The sequence below is a fragment of the Pleurodeles waltl genome, chromosome 2_1, assembly GCF_031143425.1.
Source record: "Pleurodeles waltl isolate 20211129_DDA chromosome 2_1, aPleWal1.hap1.20221129, whole genome shotgun sequence".
NCBI lineage: Eukaryota > Metazoa > Chordata > Amphibia > Caudata > Salamandridae > Pleurodeles > Pleurodeles waltl.
This window is the reverse complement of record NC_090438.1, coordinates 100408089-100431082: the sequence shown is the minus strand read 5'-3', so window position 1 is coordinate 100431082 and position 22994 is coordinate 100408089.

Here is a 22994-nt window from a genome sequence, read left to right as displayed (position 1 = left end):
CAAAACAGGTTGGCACAGATTGTAACCACCCTGGAGCAAAGTCAGAGGATGCAGCTGGAACACCACCACAGGCCATGGAGCAGTGGAAAGAACACAATGCCACAATGGCCACCATTGCTGGAGCACTGCTGCAGTTGGTCAACAAACCCTCAGACACCCACACCGGACAAGAAGCCCCCACAACAGCCCTGGACAACTAGCAACAGTTGTCCCAAGCAGCTGAAACTGCACAGGAAAAACCCTCTCAGGAATCACAAGGGCCGACCATGTCACCCCAAGTAGCTCCACAGCAGGCGCTCAAACGTAGCGTCAGGCTAAGATATGGCACTCGAAACCCAGCTAAGAACAAGCCCCCTACCAACAATTGAGACTGCTGCTACTGCCAAGCAACCAACACAACCCATTCACAAACTACACTTAGCGAGGGCTAATTGATGAACAGAACTACAAATAGGACCCACCTATGAAATCAAACAGGCCTGCCACCAAGTCGGTTTTGAGGACAACCAACCATAACGACTTCCATCACTGTACATAGCACATTTCACTGTATTCCACCAATAAACAACATATCTCACCTGTAACACTGTCCCCTGTCTTCAATGTTGAACAAAGTGGAGTAATGATGCAACAGGCAGGGATAAACTCAAATTGTGCATGCTGCTGGTACAGTGTGTTTCTAAAAAGTCAAGAAGGGAATGCCTATGTTGTCTGTCTGTACCATGTTGAAGAGGTCCATGACTTGAATATCATGACCAATTCCCCTAGTTGACATGGCACACTTACAGTATCAGTCACTAACCACATATACAGGCTGAAGTCCCTGACAGTTACTGGAAGTAGAGTTGTATCAGTTGGTTTCTGGAATTGACATCTTCCCCTTCCTCATCCTCACCATCACTCTCCTCACCTCTCTGAGGTAACAGATCAGGACCTATAGCACCCTCCACCTCCAAGAGGGGGATTGAATGTCTCACGGCCACGTTGTGCAGCTTGCAGCAGGCCACCACTATTCTACACACCTTATCAGGCCCATAGGCCAGGGAACCCCCAGAGATATGTAGACACCGGAATCTAGCCTTCAGGAGACCTATAGTACGCTCTATCACCCTCCTCGTACGTCCATGGGCCTCACTGTAATTCCTCTCTGCATCCGTCCTGGGATTCCCCACTGGGGTCAGGAGCCAACACAAGTTTGGATAGCCAGAATCACCTAGAGAAATGGTCAATAGAGAGTCGTCATTGGAATGTCCTTAGTCTGACAGGCTGTTTCTCAGCAATGTGTCAGTTAGTGACAGGCACACTTACCTATGATCCACCTTCTGTCCTCTTGGAGTTGTTCCATCTCTTGTAGCACACTACTGTCCCACAAAACAAATGAATCATGGACTGAACCAGGAAACATGGCATTCACATGGGATATGTACTGGTCTGCTGTGCATACCAATAGGATGTTCATGGAGTGAAAGTTCTTCCTGTTTCTGTACACCTGTTCTCTCACTCTTGGGGGTGATGATGGATATGTGGGTTCCATCGATGGTACCAATAACATGGGGAATGTTTGCAAAGACATAGAAGTCTGACTTGATGGCAGGGGGCTCAGCACTTTGGGGGAATCGCACATAGGTTTGCAGATGTTGTACAAATGCATTTAGAAATCTTGTAAGTACCTGGCTGAACATTGGCTGTGAGAAACCAGCACCCATGCCCACTGTCACTTGAAAGGAGCCTGTGGCCAGGAAATGGAGTGCAGAGAGCACCTGCACCTCAGTTGGAATGGCATGCTGATTACGATTTCCGGGAGTCAGTGCAGGATCCAGTAATGCACATAGGTCCTGAATAGTTGCACGTGTGAGTCTGTAAGTGATAATGATCTGACACTCCACCATGGTCCCCATATCCACAAGTGGTCTGTACACAGAAGGTGCCCTTCCTCGCCACAAGGGTCTGTACCTGTGAGGGGTAAGAACAAGGAGTCATGTGCACCCATGCACAGGCATATTTGCTAAACACATTCACTGCATTCTTCATAGTAGTGTCTGTACAATAACTGCAACTTGACAGATGTACATTGTCACCACTGAGAGGGAACGGAGTAAATCATGTGTGATAATATACTCTATGGATAGAGACATATGTGAATCATATGGCTAGTAGGCCCAGCATTGTGACTAAATTGAATTTCAAGATGCGTAGGTGATGGCAAAATGTCTGCCCACTGTAGTTCTGCCCCTTCGTTGTGGAAGTGACCTAAGCGGTTGACGTCACAGCGTTCGGCGGTGTTTACCGCTGTTCATACCCTCATTGGATAACATGGATGCCAATGGGGAATCTTGGCGTATCATGATCGCCGCCGCCGGTGACGGTGCATTTCGCCGTGGAATGTACGCGCGTTTGTCATTGTGTGCTCACTTGACTCCCTGATCTTGTGCGGAGAATTACTCCACTCCGTGTACTGCTGTGGCCTGCCTCTGGCTATGAATGTTCCACGTGGTTCAGGGGAAAGGGCCCCGGCCTTCACCCAGGAAGAACTGGAGAAACTGTACGGCAGACTCTACGGCCGGCCAGAGGTACAGGTGAGTCTGGGTTTGGGGGGCACTGTGTGTGTAATGGATGGAGTGGATTGCTCAGATGTGCATTCCTGTGAGCCAGGATGGGACTTCCTGCATGTCTGGGAGTACTGTCTGTCCTATGTCTAACAATCAGCCAGCTATTGCCATCGTGCAGGTGCCTGACCTCTGTGTTTCTTTTCTGTGTCTCCCTACTAGGTCAGCGCTCACCAGAAGAGGGCACATTGGCATGCCATCGCCAAGGAGGTACGGACCCTGGGGGTCTACAACCGGTGAAGCACCCACTGTCGGAAGAGGTGGGAGGACCTGCGGCACTGGGAGCGTGAGATCAGTGAGGCCCAGCTGGGGTGGGTGTAGTGGGTGGGTATGTAAGTTTGCCCTTTCCTCCCTTGTGTCGTAGGCTGCGGTACTTACCGTCGTCGTCTTCGTCGGTGGTCTCGGTCATGTAGATATATGGAATGGAGCAAGGCTGGCATGATCTGCAGCTCTCTGTCCATGGCTGCCGCTGCACGTTTTGTGGTACTCCGGTGAGTGTTTCCTTCTATTTGTTTCATTTCCGCCTGGCTTTGTGTGGCGGTGGTTTCTGCTCCGGAACTGACGGCGGAATGGTGTTCATAATTTGATGGTCGGGTTGGGCCTTTCCAACGGCCTGTAGGCAGACTCTGCCGTTATCAGCGGGACTGCTTTCCTGGCTGTGGGTGGTGCGCGGGATGTGAGAGTTTTGTTTGGTTAATTATTTGGCGGTCCGGACCGCTCCTCTGTTGGCGGTTTCTGCCGCCAGCGGTGCGGAACGGACCGCCATGTTCATAATGAGGGCCAAAGTATTGATCACTCCAGGAAAGAGGGTCAGTTCGTTTGATGCATCCTGATTTCTGAAAATTATACTTAGTGTATATCCTGCAGTGTTGGTAGGTCCTGGGATCAGTTGATGGAGATTGTAAACTTCCATAAAAGTTATGATGTTTATACAGTTGTGATATTTTTGGTTTGAACCAGATATCTAGGTTACAGAGGATGTACAAATCAGGGTACCATTCACTGTTATGTCTTTGGCATGCATGATAGCTGAGGATGGGATGTTGAAAGAGGTGAGGTAGTGCTGGCTTCATCAGGCAGAGTCAATCTTTTAATATTTACTGATTTCTGATTGCTGATAATAGTATGTGGTGTATGCTCTGCGGCGTAGATAGGTCCTGGATCAGTCGATCAAGATTGTAAACGTCTAAACCAGTTGTGATGTTATTTGGTTGAAGTATTTTTTGTTTGAACCACACATTTAGTTAACCTAGGATGCACAAGTTAGGGTATTTACTAGTTATATCTCTTACAGAGTGAAGAAAGGTAGCCATGAAAGATCCATTAGCTAGCAGTGTCTTGTCTATTAGAAGCAGAAATGTGCTGGAGAAAGTTTGGGTAGGCATTCACCTTATTAGAAGTGATTCACACCCAGTGAGTTGTCTACATCCATCCAAAACAGCTAGACTTTCCATGTACTGATTTACTATTACTATTGCCAGTTTTAATGTCAAAATGCTTTGAAAGGTGCAAATAGATATAAATAAATAATGAAATAAATACATAAATAACATTTTATATAACACTTGAAAAAACTCCTGATATGCGTTTGTCCTGCTCACTGTGCCCGTTGTATCTTCTGTTACTCAAGGGTCGAATAGGCTAGGCGAGGCAGATGAGACATTTGAGGCATCTCTGTTCATTGACTAAATTGGAGAACAATTGGAAATGAATGACCTTCCACCACCCGACCAAACACTTGCGATCCACCTCCCTTTTCCTTGCAAACACCTGGACCCACTGATCCAACAGCGGAGGATGCTCTTTCTTTCACCTGGTGGCCCAACCCTGGAACGACCCTCACCCCAGGATCGCCGCATCTCTCCAGGAATTCAGAAAAGGACTTAAGACATGGCTGCTCGATTGAACAAAGCACTACAAAGCAGCTAGCAACTCCAGCGCCTTGAGACCCTCATGGGTGATTTGCCACGCTTTATAAATCCCGATTGAGAACAACAATTATTCGGACTGTCACGCCGCAAAGCTGTCATAAAATTGTCATTTACACCTAAAGCAGGTATGAGATACTAAAGAGCACTGCTCATTTGTTTCATATATTCGACAATCCATGGAGTTGGGAGAGAATACAATGTGGGCTTATGGCAGAGACATCTAAACACCTGAGGGTAAAAATAAAGTACAGGAAGTGAGGACATCCAAGTGCAGGTAAAATCATCACGAGGTAGAACCAAGGCGGGACTGGAAATGTATTCCACTGTGCATTTTCCAGGTGGGCTGGAAGGTGGTTTTGGAAATCCAGTCCTGGTTTTCTTCAGCTCCTTGAGATTAATTGCAGCAGGCACAGGAAGGAATGGAGAGAGAGAGACAGAGAGAAAGAGAGAGAGAGATCAGAGTGGGAGAATAAAGAGAGGAGAGAAGGAGAGAGAGAGAGAGAGAGAGAGAGAGAGAGAGAGAGAGAATAGATCAATGGAAAGAGAAAGATAGAGCGATGAGAGAAAGGGAGGGGGGTAGTTTGAGGTAAACTGGGCAATCTCATCTTTTACCATCTATGGTTATGACTCCATGGAGCATCACTAACTTAGCAGAAGTTACACAACTGTTATTGATTTTGGGGTGGATCGAGAGGTGGGCCTTTGTAACCCCTAAATCTCGTGTGTTCCCCCAAATCCTCCTATTAGTGCTGAGGGACTATGGAAGGGTCAGTGGGAGGGCAATTTCCTCCCTCTCATATGTGATAGTAGGAAAAGGAAGTGCTGTTCATAACTGTGTGTAGACAGGACGCCTAAGGAGAGGTCGCACTGTCACCGAATTGGCTTCACTACAGTGTGCGCCCCCTACCTTCATAAATGGAAACATGGCTCCGGTCCCCATCCTAGCCAGGATGGAAGAGGGGTCCACGATTGGTGGGAAGCGCAGAGGTCTACACAGATGGAGAACTGCACTGGGCACTGGAGGCCAAATGTGCTTGTGGGCATTAGTGACTGGATCCCTGCAATCAGAAGCTGCACTGGACATTTGAGTGTAAATCCCAACATGGCAAGGGCTGGACCGGGCAGCTGATGCCACTACTGTTTATGGGGACAAAGCAAGGAGCCTACATCGGTTAGGTAAGGGAATGCATGGTCATGTAATGGATGCACTTATTGTTAAGGCCACAGCTGTTTGAGGGGAGGCAGCATTGGGCAGCTGAACCCGATCTGTCCATTGGGATTGTTGAATGGGCCATGTAAAAAAATATAAGCGTGAAGAGAATGCACTGGACATATAACACCATACCTGCTTATGGGGAGGTTTGTTTGGGCATTCGAGGCTGTGCAGAACGAACTTAGCATTTCAGTCCCTACCTGCAAATGAGGAGGTTGCACTAACACTTAAGTTCCTACCTATGTAGGGGGAAATTGCAATTAAGATTGACATCTAAGCCAGTGCATGGAGCTGTGGCACTAGGCATTTGAGGCTAGAATTGTGCATGGGCACTGAATATCTGAGGCTACACATTTACAAGGAAATGTTACACTTTGAATTGGAAACTAAACTGGTGCACGGGGCTTGAATTCAGTACTATTTCAATGTATGTCTAGGAAAATGTTTGCAAAACTCTCTTTCGTGTCTGGTTGACTGAGGGGCTCGGAATTAATAAGACCTACTCTGGGAACAGAGAAATCCAGTATTTGGCACCCCCTAGTGGTGCTTCTGTGTTAGCAACAACAAGAGGGAACAGATCAGGCCGTCTGTTTTCATGTTTTTTTTTTTTTAATCTTTATTTTTGAGCTTTTGTACCAAACAAATGCAGCAGAAATAATCATAGTGAACAGTACAGAGGCTGCAAGTCAGGTCATGCTAGCAATAAAAGGTGGCGTCGGTCCAAACCTTAATGACAATAAACATGATGACCCAACTGGTGCAACACATTAGGAGGGGCAATAAATAGCATGCATGTAAAGCGGAAGGTTCCAAATGGGATGTTATATTTGAAACAGAGCCAGCTAAAGGCAAATGAGAGAGTGGATGTAGGAGGCTGGACTGGCTTGTAGTGAGTACCAAGGGGTACTTACACTTTGCACCAGGCCCAGTTATCCCTTATTAGTGTATAGGGTGTCTAGCAGCTTAGGCTGATAGATAATGGTAGCTTAGCAGAGCAGCTTAGGCTGAACTAGGAGACGAGTGAAGCTCCTACAGTACCACTGGTGTCATATGCACAATATCATAAGAAAACACAATACACAGATATACTAAAAATAAAGGTACTTTATTTTTATGACAATATGCCAAAAGTATCTCAGTGAGTACCCTCAGGATGAGGATAGCAAATATACACAAGATATATGTACACAATACCAAAAATATGCAGTATAGTATTAGAAAACAGTGCAAACAATGTATAGTTACAATAGGATGCAATGGGGACACATAGGGATAGGGGCAACACAAACCATATACTCCAAAAGTGGAATGCGAACCACGAATGGACCCCAAACCTATGTGACCTTGTAGAGGGTCGCTGGGACTGTAAGAAAACAGTGAGGGTTAGAAAAATAGCCCACCCCAAGACCCTGAAAAGTGAGTGCAAAGTGCACTAAAGTTCCCCAAAGAGCACAGAAGTCGTGATAGGGGAATTCTGCAGGAAAGACACAAACCAGCAATGCAACAACGATGGATTTCCAAACAAGGGTACCTGTGGAACAAGGGGACCAAGTCCAAAAGTTACAAGCAAGTCGGAGATGGGCAGATGCCCAGGAAATGACAGCTGTGGGTGCAAAGAAGCTGCTACTAGGACGTAGAAGCTGAGGATTCTGCTTGAACGACAAGGGCTAGAAAGTTCCCCTTTGGAGGATGGATCCCTCACGCTGTGGAGAGTCGTGCAGAAGTGTTTTCCTGAAGAAAGACTGCAAACAAGCCTTGCTAGCTGCAAGTCGTGCAGTTAGGGTTTTTGGATGCTGCTGTGGCCCAGGAGGGACCAGGATGTCGCCAATTGCGTCAGGGAACAGAGGGGGCGTCCAGCAAGACAAGGAGCCCTCAGAAGCAGGCAGCACCCGCAGAAGTGCCGGAACAGGCACTACGAAGTGGAGTGAAACAGTGCTCACCCGAAGTTGCACAAAGAAGTCCCACGCCGCCGGAGGACAACTTAGGAGGTCGTGCAATGCAGGTTAGAGTGCCGTGGACCCAGGCTTGGCTGTGCACAAAGGATTTCCGCCGGAAGTGCACAGAGGCCAGAGTAGCTGCAAAAGACGCGGTTCCCAGCAATGCAGTCTGGTGTGGGGAGGCAAGGACTTACCTCCACCAAACTTGGACTGAAGAGTCACTGGACTGTGGGAGTCACTTGGACAGAGTTGCTGGATTCAAGGGACCTCGCTCGTTGTGCTGAGAGGAGACCCAGGGGACCAGTGATGCAGTTCTTTGGTGCCTGCGGTTGCAGGGGGACGATTCCGTCGACCCACGGGAGATTTCTTCTGAGCTTCTAGTGCAGAGAGGAGGCAGACTACCCCCACAGCATGCACCACCAGGAAAGCAGTCGAGAAGGCGGCAGGATCAGCGTTACAGAGTTGCAGTAGTTGTCTTCGCTACTTTGTTGCAGTTTTGCAGGCTTCCAGCGCGGTCAGCAGTCGATTCCTTGGCAGAAGGTGAAGAGAGAGATACAGAGGAACTCGGATGAGCTCTTGCATTCGTTATCTAAGGAATTCCCCAAAGCAGAGACCCTAAATAGCCAGAAAAGAGGGTTTGGCTACTTAGGAGAGAAGATAGGCTAGCAACACCTGAAGGAGCCTATCAGAAGGAGTCTCTGACGTCACCTGCTGGCACTGGCCACTCAGAGCAGTCCAGTGTGCCAGCAGCACCTCTGTTTCCAAGATGGCAGAGGTCTGGAGCACACTGGAGGAGCTCTGGGCACCTCCCAGGGGAGGTGCAGGTCAGGGGAGTGGTCACTCCCCTTTCCTTTGTCCAGTTTCGCGCCAGAGCAGGGCTGAGGGGTCCCTGAACCGGTGTAGACTGGCTTATGCAGAAATGGGCACCATCTGTGCCCATGAAAGCATTTCCAGAGGCTGGGGGAGGCTACTCCTCCCCAGCCCTAACACCATTTTCCAAAGGGAGAGGGTGTAACACCCTCTCTCTGAGGAAGTCCTTTGTTCTGCCTTCCTGGGCCAAGCCTGGCTGGACCCCAGGAGGGCAGAAACCTGTCTGAGGGGTTGGCAGCAGCTGCAGTGAAACCCCGGGAAAGGCAGTTTGGCAGTACCAGGGTCTGTGCTAGAGACCCGTGGGATCATGGGATTGTGCCAACAATGCCAGGATGGCATAGAGGGGGCAATTCCATGATCTTAGACATGTTACATGGCCATATTCGGAGTTACCATTGTGAAGCTACACATAGGTAGTGACCTATATGTAGTGCACGCGTGTAATGGTGTCCCCGCACTCACAAAGTCCGGGGAATTGGCCCTGAACCATGTGGGGGCACCTTGGCTAGTGCCAGGGTGCCCACACACTAAGTAACTTAGCACCCAACCTTTACCAGGTAAAGGTTAGACATATAGGTGACTTATAAGTTACTTAAGTGCAGTGTAAAATGGCTGTGAAATAACGTGGACGTTATTTCACTCAGGCTGCAGTGGCAGGCCTGTGTAAGAATTGTCAGAGCTCCCTATGGGTGGCAAAAGAAATGCTGCAGCCCATAGGGATCTCCTGGAACCCCAATACCCTGGGTACCTCAGTACCATATACTAGGGAATTATAAGGGTGTTCCAGTATGCCAATGTAAATTGGTAAAATTGGTCACTAGCCTGTTAGTGACAATTTGTAAAGAGAGAGCATAACCACTGAGGTTCTGGTTAGCAGAGCCTCAGTGAGACAGTTAGGCATCACACAGGGAACACATAACTATAGGTCACAAACTTATGAGCACTGGGGTCCTGACTAGCAGGGTCCCAGTGACACATAACAAACATACTGAAAACATAGGGTTTTCACTATGAGCACTGGGCCCTGGCTAGCACGATCCCAGTGAGACAGTGAAAACACCCTGACATACACTCACAAACAGGCCAAAAGTGGGGGTAACAAGGCTAGAAAGAGGCTACTTTCTCACAGTGGAATACAATTAAAAGGAGTCATTCATCAAGTGGTGCATGGGGACTTGTGAACAGGGTGCACATGGAGGATTCCGTGCAACTGCCGGCGCTGTCAGGATTTAGTTTTGAAGTGGCTGCCATATATTTTTAGGTCTTGAAGAGGGTGGCTGCAACGTTGCATAGATTTCACTGGTAGTACCACAAAAGGACATATCGTAGAGCAAGGCTGACACAGTAGGGATAGTTCTACTTCCCCTATAAAGTGCCACTTGGCGTTTTGCAAGAAGTAGGGCTAAGGCAGCGAACTGCTGGGTGTGTTGAGGTAGGGTTTTTACGTATCCCAATAGTGCTAGTAATGGCGTCGGGTGAGTGGATGTCCAATAATCTGTGCAACAGTACCATGAATGGATTCCCAATAAGTGCAGATTGGGGTGCAATTCCAGGCAAGATGCGCAAAATCAGCATGTTCAGCAGAGCATTTTGGGCAGGTGTGTGCACGGGAGGGGTCTATTCTGGCCAACAGCTGTGGTGTAGCATATGTACAGTGCAAACATTTGGTAATGTAACAGTTTATGTCGATGACTGTTGCAGATAAGTTTAGATTGGGCAGAACAGTAGTGGCACTGTTTGTCAGTCAGAGCACTACCTAAATCCCGCTCCCTGGCAACCCAAGACTTCCCCAGTCCAACGGGTCACAGTTTAAGAGAGATGTTATAAAGCCTGGAAATTAGATGCGTTCCTTCGGGGCCACAAGGATCAAGGAGAGAGGTGAGAATTCAGCCGGTTCCACTGGATATGTAGGCGAATTGCTCGCAATTTACTGTGTAGGGGGTGTACAAAGAATCTATCTAAGTATGTTGCGTTGTCTCCCTCAAGTAGTGTGACACAGATTTAAGGGTGCCATCACTGTAAAGGTTACCTAGGGTATACAAGTGATGAGAATCTAGCGTACGCTGAGTAGCCCGTTCCAGGGTGAGTAGGATCCAGGGGTTGTTTGACAAGGGTAGATGTTGGGAATACAGAGTGGTGTATCCCAAATATCTGAGTAGTTTAGACCAAGCCCAGCAAGTGGTAGGAAGTGTCTGGATCTCATCCGGGCTTCTAGGGAGGTCCAGTCGGAGCAGTGTGGTGAGGGAATAGGGGAGTGCTTGCAAGCGTTCAGGCTTAAGAAAGGGTAGACGCGCATCTGGGTGGTACCAAAAATAAGCAAAATGTGCCTGGGCCACTAGGTAGTAGAGGCACAGGTCGGGCACCGCAAATCCACCTCTCTCATAGGGAAGAGTTAAAGTATCCAATCAAACGCGAGGACGCTGTCCAGCCTAGACAAGTTTAATGAACAGACCGCGGAGAGTATCAAAAAATCTATAATAGAGGACAATGGGAATGTTAAGAAACAAGTATAAGAAATGCTGCAGAACCACTATCTTAATTAGAGCAATTCTGACAGCCATGGATAAAGGAAGCGCAATCTACTCGTCGATCTGCATTGTAAGTTTATCCATAGCACGGCCGTAATTCAACCAGAGTACCTCAGCACTGTCTCTGTGGAGAAAAATGCCAAGGTATTTTTGGTGGATCTTCGCACCAGTGGATTGGGTATTCAACGGAGCAAGGGACTGTTGCATCAGTCAATGGGAATATCTCCAGTTTGCTCCAGGTAATAGATAAACCAGAGTAGGCTCCAAAGCGTATAACCTCCTGAATGAGGGGAGGGAGGTTTATAGCAGGGTTCCGGACGAATAACAGGATATCATCTGCATAAGGAGAGGCCAGCAGCAGGCCTTGAGGAAACCTCAATCCACAATCAAGATGATGCTCCTGAAAAGAGCAGACTAAAGAGTCCATATCTATTATAAATAATGAAGGAGGCAGCGGGCACCCCTGACGTGTGCCTCAGGTAAGGGGGAAGGTCTCCGACAGTGTGCCATTCACCCGGACGCAAGCAAGAGGGGCCACACAAAGCAGTGTGATCAAGTCTCTCAAACCTTCCTCCCAGCTTTGCCAGAGTAGCATGAAGAAGGACCACTCAAGAGAATAGAATGCCTTTTCGGCATCAAGCACGACCGGCAAAGACGGGGATATTTGGTTGATCACAGCAAAAATCGTACAGAGATTTATCAATATCGAGCGGTGCTTTACAAATCCCGATTTCATAGGGGATATCATTTTGTCCATCAGAAGAGCCAGCCGAGTAGCCATAACCTTTGTCAGTATCTTGTTGTGGTTTAACAACGATAGCGACCTATACGATGCACATAAATGTGTAGGTTTACCAGGTTTCAAGAGTAATATAATCACCACCTCCCTCAAAGTAGGAGAAAGGGTGCCCGTCTGTAGAGACTCAGAATAAACCTTGCGTAAGTGTGCGGTTAGGATACCTTTGTAAATTTGATAAAAATCTTGTGTAAAACCCTTAATTCCTGGGGCCTTCGAGCCTCTCAGTGAATCAGTGGCTTGGGAAATCTCTTCACTGGTTATAGGGGCTGCGAGGTACTGTTGCTGACCTCTCTCAAGCCACACCACATCCTCCTCTGATAAATACTCTGCCAGCGCCTGGGGGAAGGTGCTGCCACGCGAGGTGTGTAAGTCATGATAGTAAGTAGTGAATTCAGAAACGATGTCAGCAGTGGATGTGAGCTCCGTGCCATCTGAACAACTCAGTCTAGTGACATATGCGGCCTGGTATTTGGAGTGCAGGGGATGGGCCAGAGTTCGACCTGGTCTCTCACCCTCTCCATATTGAAGGGCTCTGGCATACTTACAAAGGTGGGCCACCTCTTGCAGTGCTAGGGTGTGAAATTCATGCAGCAGCTCTACTCTCATGTGTGCAGCTGCATGGTCTGTATGCGCTAGGAGCTGGCTGTCAATGTCAACCAACTTTTTCTCCACCTTGACCAGGTTCCTTCTAATAGCGCAAAGGACACCAGCATGCTTCGCTATACAAACATCTCTTATGCATGCCTTAAACACTTCCCATAGCGTGGAGTAATGTTGGACCAAGCCAGCATTCAGGGCAAAATATTTGGTAATGGCTGCACTATCAAAATACTTCGTCATGCAGTGCATTTACAGGTAGCTGCCATGTTCTAATCGTTGTGGTGGTGCAAGGTATCTGTAGATGGACAACCACAGGAGAGTGGTCAGATAGGGTACGGGGAAGATGGGAAATGTCCACAAGCCATAGCAGGACTGGAGGGGGAAACACCAGTGGTTGATTTGCGTCCTTATGTCATGCAGCACAGAATAAAAAGAAAAGCCTGGCGTGTTAGGATGCCGGGTGCACCAAGCATCTGAAAGATGAAACAGGTCTAATAGGTCTGTAAGAATGTGTATACCATGAGGTTTGGTGACTCCTGAGTGTCCTGTTGAGACAAACAGTGGATCATGGGTAGTATTAAAGTCACCACCTAACAGGATCTGCTCAGCGGCCAAGGAGTTCATTCAGGTATGGAGATTAGCAAAAAATTCCAGGGAGTCAACATTTGGAGCATAGACATTATCTAACAGAACGGTAATCCCTGCCAGCACCCCGCGAAGTAGCAAGTACCGCCCCTCTGGGTCCTGATCCACAGCATGGCACACAAAGGGGATACTCTTGTGTATTAATATGCCGACTCTGCGTGAGTAAGAACTATAACATGCAAAATACCGGTTAGTGCCCCATTGTGCAGCATAGGAGTGTTCGGCCCAAGGTGATAAATGCGTTTCTTTAAGAAATCCCACTTTTATCTCATGCCTGTTGAGGTAAGATAGAACCTTTTTACCTTTCTTCGGGTTGTTCAGGCCTCTAATGTTCCAAGTCATACACGCTATCTTAGTTATGCGCGCATCAGTATCGTGTAGGGGTGTGTCAGATTGTGGATATATGAACCAATCAGCGAGTAGCAATGCCAGTAAAACAAGAATGCAGAAAAAGTATCAGCCTCTACCGTATTAAGCATGCGATGCAACTTAACCCAACTACCCCCTCCCACCCAGATGGGCAGAATCCCTCGGTGAATCCCAACACACATTACAAATGATAAACATTGAAACGTTCTGGCGTTCACCATTGTGGTGTGGCAAACTCTCAGAAAGTGAGAAATGCCAGTGTCTGAAGAAGTATAGGATGAATCATACTATGCCATCAAATACAATACATAAGTTAGAACAGTGTCAAATATGTTATTAACTCTTTGATGCCCGGGTCGAGGGGGCCGCCTCAAGGAGTAAGCTGTATCGGGGATGATGGCGGGGACATTGAGCCCGAGGATGCCATGGATGCGCTTCCAGCTGACGTTGTTTGCAAAAGGATTCATCCTGAGCAGGGAAGGAAAAGGTGTAGTGCTTACCGTCTAGGTCTATGTGCAACCATGCCGGATACAACATTGCATACTTAATACTGCCTTTTTGGAGCAGCGCCTTAGTGTCTGCATATTTGCGCCGTGCCTCTTGCACCAGCTGGGTGAAGTCAGGGTAAATAGAAATGGACATGTCTGGATATTTTACTGGGCCCCTCTTACGTGCCAGGTGTAGTGCAGTGTATCGATCTTGGAAATTTACAAAAATGAGCAATAATAGGGCACGGAGGAGCTCCAGGGACAGGACACGGACCCGCGACCTGTGCGCCCTCTCCACAATAAAAGTATTTGTAAACTCTTGTATTAATTTTTCAACAAAGCTGTCCATGTACTTGGTGTTCGTGGACTCTGCCACCCCTGTGATGTGAATATTATTACTGCGCGATCGCGCCTCTAGATCTTCCTTTTTGGATGCTACCATTTTCAGAAGATGTTCCACCTTTTCCAGACGTTTTTGAGTGCCAACACACCCATCCTCATTCTCGGATATGCGTTTTTCAGCCCCATCCATTCTGATGGCCTGGCGGTCCATGTGCTCTGTCATCCAATCTAGCGATGCAGGGAGAGGGTGTAAGTGAAAGTCTATAGACTGGAATCCAGCACAGAGCTTGGCCATTATAGCCACTGTACCGTCCAGTGGGTGATTTGCCGCAGTGCTAGTCACAGGATCATCAGAGGCATGCTGAACCATAGTGGAACGCTTGGGGTCTTTGCTGTTATCAAATGTCAGTTAACGCTGTTGCGGGGTACCACGGCCCACCTTCCTATTTAGTGATAGAAAAGCACAGAAGTAAGTCAAGAGCAATTTTCACGGGTAATGCAGCAGTTCAGGGACTATGTCTGGGCTCGTTGCACAGGGTTTGGCCAAATTGAGGGCAGATGAGCACCCCAAACGACCGCAAAGCCGGGATTCCAAAAGTCAATGATTGTCTGAGGGTGAGCGCACATCAGTATTCAGGCCTTTGATAACGTGTATCACCAGCTGTGCTCCAAGTGTTATCTCTTCTCAAATTTATGCTGAATTTATTAAGTAGGGGGAGCTATATGCAGAACTCACCCTCCAAGCAGGCAATCCGGGGCGAATCAGGGTCGCAATACAGCCCGTCGCCGGGGCCCGGCACCATCAAGCTCTAGGCAGTGCAAATGTATGCCCTCTCAATCTAGTCTTCAGGAGACCCTGATCTCTAGTACCAGCCGCTGAAGATGAGGCCAGCTCGGCCTCCAGTGCCGCCCGCTGCACACAGCCACAGAAAGCTGAGCGGGCCGGCGACACCGCCGCACCCAGGCAGCAAAGGCACCAGCGAGACAGGCCGAAGGAGAGGAGGCCTCCCGCTCCCCAGCCCACCAGAGGCAGCAGCACCAGGTGGACAGGGCGCTCCCCCGATGGGCCAATCCGAGCCCCAGGGGGAAGCCAGTCAGGCCTGAGCACGGGCACACCACAAAGCCCAGGCCACACCGCCGGCCCGCCTCAGCCCCACCCTCAGGCTCACCCGCTACCCCTGTCGCCGCAGGGCCTCAGAGAGCCACGTCAGGCCTCAGCAGGGGGCTCCTCACCGCACTGAGCTCTGGGTGCAGGCATCATTGTGATCAAGGCTGTATCTGGACCCAGGCAGGGGAGGGTGTCCGCAAGGGTTCTATCCTGGGCATCAGGGCAAGTGTTACGGAATCAAGTTCCAGGATTTATGGCAGAACTTCCTGGAGCTATAGTGTTGAGCAGCCATGTTGGTCGATGGCCAGGCCTCTCCCCTGTCTGTTTTCTTCTTTATAAACATGTAACAGAACATAGCCTCAAAATGTGTGTGCTGGGGCAAAGAGCCAAGGATGACCTCCCTTTGTAGTGAGGTTTACATAATTAAAACAAGATCAGAAGATGGGAGGAGAAGATCCTCGTTGGCAAGAGATATATACACAAATATGGCCTCTTGCCTAGGCAGAGTTGCTACTACTGGTTAGCATGTTGTTGACACCTTCGGTGCTGACTTTAGCTCAAACACCTTGAACTGGTAATGTTTTCTTCCCGACAACAAGTCATAGGGCCTGGTTCAGACTTTGGCAGGTAGCCAGCTATCCATGGAGGCAGATTTCATCTCCTCTGTCACCTCGCTGGACGGCCACACACAAAATTATGAGATCACGCCAACATAGTGATGATCTTTGTTCCATGATTGCTCCTATGAAGCTATTGGAAGTTTAGTGACTTCTGTGAATGCACTGAAATTTTTTGCTAAACTGCCATCTGTTGACGGCTGAACACCAAACCTTTTTGTTTTTCAGAAACATACTTCCACACCTAGTTTACTTGGTGGTGACGGACAGAACAAAAGGACATTCGATGGTCCACTCTAAACAGGGCTGGTGGTCTTATGCTCTTGTTCCAATGGTAGCTACTCCTTCGGGCCATTGGAGAGGATCTGATGCAGAGGCCGTGTGGGCATATCTATCGGAAAATTCATAGTCTGTCTCAATCAAAATAAAGCGGGCACAAACTCTATACCTGGCCGTTAATTCTTAAGTTCTTCTAGACATGGAATTATGTGGACTGTCAGAATAAAGTCACCTTCATGTAGTAGTTGTGTGGACCATGTTGGTGTTATTGCTTATAACGGCTTTTCAGACCCATCTCTTGGGTGGACAGGTGCTTAGAATTGGTCTTTGGGTGCCATCTTTCTTTGACAAGAGATCTTTCCTGAATGTACTTGATGTCCTGCCTGTTGTATTGCAATGAGTGGTCTAGCTTCGATCTGGAGGATGGGACATGTGGTGTTGGTTGCTCTGTTGCATTTATCGTGCTTTTTTATGTTTTATTAGGTTGTATGCACCCACATCTCTGAAATAAGGCCCCATTAGTGATGCAGAAGGAATTGTAGTCTTCCATCAACATTGGTGCTGGTGGCCACATCTCCTTGTACTAATTATTCACTAAGGCAGTTCCCTTTTCCCGCTCCAGCTTTTTTGTGTCGCTCTACAAAGCTCATCAGAGAAGTCTGCAGCTGTAGGCAATAACATGCCTTTTGCCTTGTTTATATTCGTTTATGCCTAGAAAGGGTTTGCAATGTGGGGGGGGGGGGGGTGGCATGGGTTTGGCACCAACCACTACAATACTCCTTATGTACAGACAAAGTGACCAGACCCCTAGTGCACCTGCCTATTTTCAAATTATTTTAGTGCTACATCTAGCTGTTTTCAACATATGTTAATCTCTTTTGCATCATGTTAATACATTGTGCATGACAGTAAGGGGCAAACACCTGATGCTCTTCTCTGTTGCATTTTAAATGAAAGATTAAAAAACACAATTGGATAGGCAACAAACAGGGGTGCTATGCTGCCTCTGTTTTCACCTTTCATGCAGTCTCCAGGTCAAAGGGCGTGCTTAATTTGCAAACAACTAAGGGCTTGATTTCAAGTTTATTGGACGGGTTACTCCGTCACAATGGTGACAGATATCCCATCTGCTGAAATAAAAAATCCCATAGGATATAATAGGATTTATATTATGGAGGACAGGATATCTGTCACCGTTGAGACTGAGTAACCCGCCCGCCAAACTCTACAGCAGGCCATAAGTGGGCCTAAGTTTTTGTTAGGAAGCCAACGCCCACTTTTGCCACTGGTTGTGGACATTTACCTCACTATGGTTGCCTACTGCAGTGGTGTTGCCACCACCTCCATGCAGGAAGCTCAAAGTGGAGTGGAGCAAGAAGCCAAAGGGATTGATCCTGTCTTTCTGAAAGGTGCACTTGGTGAGTTTGGTCCACAGAGGAAATTTGTAAAAAAAGAAATGAGGTAAAATAGTAGATTCTGCAGCCTAACATGTACTTGCATTTGCTTTGAAAGTGCACTCATCACATTCTCAAATATTGGAGTACATTCATAGTTTGGTTTGGAGAGGAGGGCTAGGGTGAGAGAATGTGAAGAGGTGGCAAGTCCTTATTTCCACTAGTTCAAATGTTTTATAAAATATATATACATGCATCATCTGGAAAAAATAAAAGTGAATTAAAAATCTGAAAAATTAAACTGGGTAAAACTCAGTACTGCCTAAATACAGAGCATTTCTCTCTGATGGTTAGAGGTCCTCTGTATTTTTCCAGGTTCCATCCAGTAACTATCAAAGAAGGCATTCTTAAGAAAGAGGCTAAACACTAGGCCACAGTGTGCATTCACTCTTGTTGCACTAATGCAAAACAATTGCTTTGTAGTAGTAGTCCTCCATATACAAATGTGTCTTTATTTACATAGCAGTACTTTTACAGAGAATTCACGTTGCATTTGTGCATCAGAAATGATAGCATGCTTGTTTGGTTTTCTACAATACAGCTTCTTACAACTGCAATCAGTCTGGGGCATTTATTTCCTTAATACATACTAGACAATAATCAGGTAAATAAAAAGCATTAGGATAAAAAGACTTAGTAGCATAATGACAACATAATAACCCACCGAAAAATGTAAAATGTTACTGCTTTGTTACCGCAGTGCCCTGCAGAAGGTATGTTATCTGTTTAAGCTATTTATACTGTTTGAAACATGTGAACAGTGGCTTGCTCACACTTCTCAGTTGCACGTTTGTTAGTCAACCGAGCTATCTTACGAGTAATATACTGAGGATCTCCACAGCAGACACATTAACCTCACAATGTGCTGCATGACCAGGAATTTCTCAATTTAGTGCCTTATAACTGGAAGATACAAGTTAAAGCCTCGTCAAGTTTGTCAGAAACCAAAATACTTCAAGTTTGTCAACCAAAACTATCTGTTCCTTCAAAAGCTTCTTTGCTGCTTAGCTGAGATACGTTGTCTAGGCGCTATACTCCACCTTCTCTGTCTGTAGCCTCTCTTTGTACTGTTTAGGTGCTAATCCCTCTTTCCTGTCCTCGTCCCTCTCATCTTCCTGTAAGACATCTCCCTGGTCCCCTACCTTTTGTCCCTGTTAGTCTTTCTTTCACCTCTTTTTCCCCCACCCATCGTCTCTTATCCTCCCTGCGTTTCTTTTTTTTTTCCACCACAAGCTCTCACTGTAAGGTGCCTCCCCAGTTCTCCCATTGTTTCTCTGTGCAGATGCAGTTTCAGGAGCGAGTGCACGTCATGCAGACATCACAACTGAGTCAGGCAGTACTCACTATGTTAACTGCGCCAAATAAATATTAATTTCACCTCTTGAAATGCAGCTGCGGTACTCCTTAGGAGGTGTTGCTGTGATGCTATTGAATTGTACCAGGCTGCGGGCTGGCATCCGCGTGCTGGGTGGATGAGGCCGCGGCGGCCACCGCAGGTGGGTGGGTCTCTCCCTGAGAGGCTATCAGCAGCGTGAGGGGCAGCACTGGGGAAGCAGCGCCATCCAGTCCTGCCACCTCCTCCAGCCTCAGCTCAGATGGTTCTGCAATAGATCTGGGGCCCCGTTAACCGTTGCCCCTCCCCCAGTGTTATATGTTATGGAGAGAGGGCACACACAGGACAACATTGAAGTAATAATGTTGCAATGTTTCAAGCTTTCAGTTCTGTGGAAACTGCAGACGTTTTCATATGATTTTGTTTTCCCTCCCACTGTAAGTGCTGAGGGACCCCCACAATGTTGGTGACTTCTGGAGCCCATTCTTATGCTCCTGCGCCCTAGATATGGCAACGAATAAAGGGAGCCATCTGGCCACTCAAGCGAAACTGGACAAATGTACAACACCCACCATGGAGGCATATAGAGCAACCTGAGGTGCAGGGTACCTACATACAGTACTGACAGCATCATCAACGGTGCTGATTCAGCATGATAAGTAACCCCCATACAGCCACACTGATGAACATTGGGTAGATGTGGAGCTACTGTGGCAGAACCTGTGATACACAGTTGATAAAATAGCAGAGGTGGAAGGGAGAGCATGAGACCTGGAAGACACAATGGGGACTCTCAGGACTATGACAGCACAACTGTTTCAGGTATCCAAGATGCTGGAAGAAAGAGAGGAGGATGCGGAAGAGAGGTCCTGAAGTCATAATCTGCACATTACGGGAATGCTTGAAGAGGCAACGGGGCCCACCCTGAAATGTTTTTGGAGCACTGGCTTTGTACTCGCCTTCCAGCAGAAGATGTCCCTTTATATTTAATGGCATGGTGGGCATGTAGGGCACAGATGGTGCAGTCGCCTCTGGGTGCTACTATCTATTTCAAAGCTCCACAACCACAGGGACATGGATGCGATCCAGATGATGGTGCGACTGTTGGGAAAAGCCAACTTCATGACAAGTTCATGTCATGATCTTCCGAGATTAAACTAAGCAAGTACGAAGCAGGGGAAAATATTTGAAGTGGTGAAAAAAGCTAACAGTCAATCAACTGGAGTATAGACTCCTCTCTCCAGCTAAATTGAATGCAATCTTCATGCTGAACAGCTTTTTCTTTGAGAAGCCAGCGGGTTGAAGAAAAACGGAAAAGGCTCAGAGATGCAGCAACAAGGAACCTGACCAAATGAAAGAATGCTCTGGGCAAGAGGTAGACTATGATCTGGAACTGGCCTAAAATGTTCCCCGGAGTGGAACTAGAAAGAAGTGGATCTCAAAGGAGGAAAAGATGGGATTACTGAAACTGTGGGCGAAGATGAGCAGTGATGGGGAGAAAACAGATGAGGTGAATTTTTCCGTTTCGAATAACAAATGGGGAGGAGGGCTTGAACAAAACTAGTAAGCCAGGAATGGCAGATCTTAAATGACAATGAAAATCTAGGGACAGTGAATAACTCTGAAAATACATCTGTTATGCATAGGATTAAATGTGTATTCTTGGCTAAATTAATTTGCATCTCCTCCCCCACCATTTGAAAAAATATGCAAAAATGTCTTGGGCCTGATTTAAAGTTTGGCAAACGGGTTACTCTGCCACAAACGTAACAGATATCCAGTCTACTGTAAAACAAGTGCCATAGGTCATATTACATCTGTAATTCTGCAGATGACATATCCGTCATGTTTATGACAGAGTAACCCATCCACCGAATTCTAAATCAGGACCCTACTTCCATGGGATAGGGCCGTTTTCAGCAGATTTTTCCAGACTGTGTACTCCCAATGACATTTAGAGGATTCAAGCGTTTTTTGTAATAATCCCTGACTTCAGACATTCTAGACCTATCACCAATTTTTATTGCACATATTAGAGAATTCTTAGCTTTTCTGCAATTACAATCAACCCACCTACCAGCCTAATTCATTTTGGGCTGCTTGGATTCATTTAAGAAATGTTGTCTCATACGGCCAAAGAGACTTGCATGGATGTCAATAAGATATAGATCAGAGTCAAGTTTAAAGGCAAAGAGCTTTAAAAATGGAATCAAGACATCATATATTTCAAATAGAACATTTGATCTGATTACAATTTTGTCCTATTTAACATTTCTACAGTTGACCCTGGATGACCGAGTTATGAGGGTTCTCTCGACCTTCAAATAAATCACGTTTTAAGAATAACAACAGGGGATCATGGTTGCTCTCTGGTCTAGGGCACACAACCATCTCCACCTTTTATGCCAGATTTAAAGATTTAGCATATTATAATCAATCTTACTCCTAAGACTGTCCCTCCTAAAGGTGGGGACGAGTGGTAATGTCAACCGGCGAATGACCATTACACACTTGAACATCATGAGGCATTGTTAGCGCAGCCAGCTGACTGGCAGATTTGGACTGTATCTTTTTAACCAGTATAGACAGAAGAGGGATTTCATCCTTGAAGAGATCAAGTGTCAAAACCAAGTGGTTGAAATGAGGTATTGAAGTCTCCAGCAACTAACATAATGTTTCCTGTTGTAATGTTCCAAAATGTCATCCAGTTGGTGTAAGATAAGAGGCTCCTTATTACTGGGGTTCTTCCTGTTGTAAATATTTATTAACAGAATCGATGGACCACAGGTATGGTGGACATTCAATCTCAGGATGTCTTCATATTTTGTGCTAGTCTGTTTAAGCCTGTATGTAGCCTTTGTTTTAACCCATACAGTTAGACCACCCTAGAGCATTCTCATCTTTACACCATGGGCTTTGGCACTAATCATTTTAAAACCAGATCTAAACACAGGTGGAGTAGTCAACGTTTCTTGACAAAAGACATAGCTAGGATTTGAACATACTCCAGTTGCTTTCTGCCAATGTTGAGTAATTCCCATAATATTTCAACTTAAAAGTCTGGAGGTGGAATGCTTCCCAACTGAAGCCCTCACCAAGAGCACTCTGAGGATCCAACAAAGTTGCCAAGAGAGACGTGTACATTAGAGTCTAAATAAAAGGAATGATTATGATTTGATAAGTTTTGCTCCTCCTGGGGATATGGTCCAAGTCCCTGCTCTCTCCCACTGGCAAAATAGGTATCAATACAACTGAAGGTTTGGAACTAATGCTCTTTGCAGAAATCAAAGAACACCACCGGAGTCAGTCAACTGCTTCCAGGGTGTTCGCATGAGGTTTGCAGGGTAAATGGAAAACAAAAGATGGTAATGTGGTTGTGTTAATCTTTCCTGCATATGGATCCTGATTTTGAGTGGCTCCTCAAAATCCAAGCAAAGTGAATTTATGTTCAAGATTAATCAGGCCCCTGGGCAAGTTTGATGTCTACAAGGCCCACCTCTAGATAATCCCATCACTCCTCTGTGTCCGAATGCGCCTCAATTTGGATTTTGTCAGATTGAACAATAGTGCAGCGAAGGTGACCATTTCAAATACAGTGAATAACTTTGTTTTTAGAGAGTTTTGATCTTGATCAGAGCCACGCCTTAGTTTAGGGGCACAAATTATAAATATGACATTCGCAACATAAGACTGCACTCTGTTGTCATTGGGAATTTTTAAATAGGTTTTTAAAAGAACTTCTTATAAGTCTGCCATTTTAATTTAACATGTCCCCTCCTCTGTTTGTACATCATCAGAATTATAGCCAGGATTAATACAAGTGAATTTAAGTCTACTAGTTGACTCATTAAGAGTTGGGCCACAAGGAGGATTAC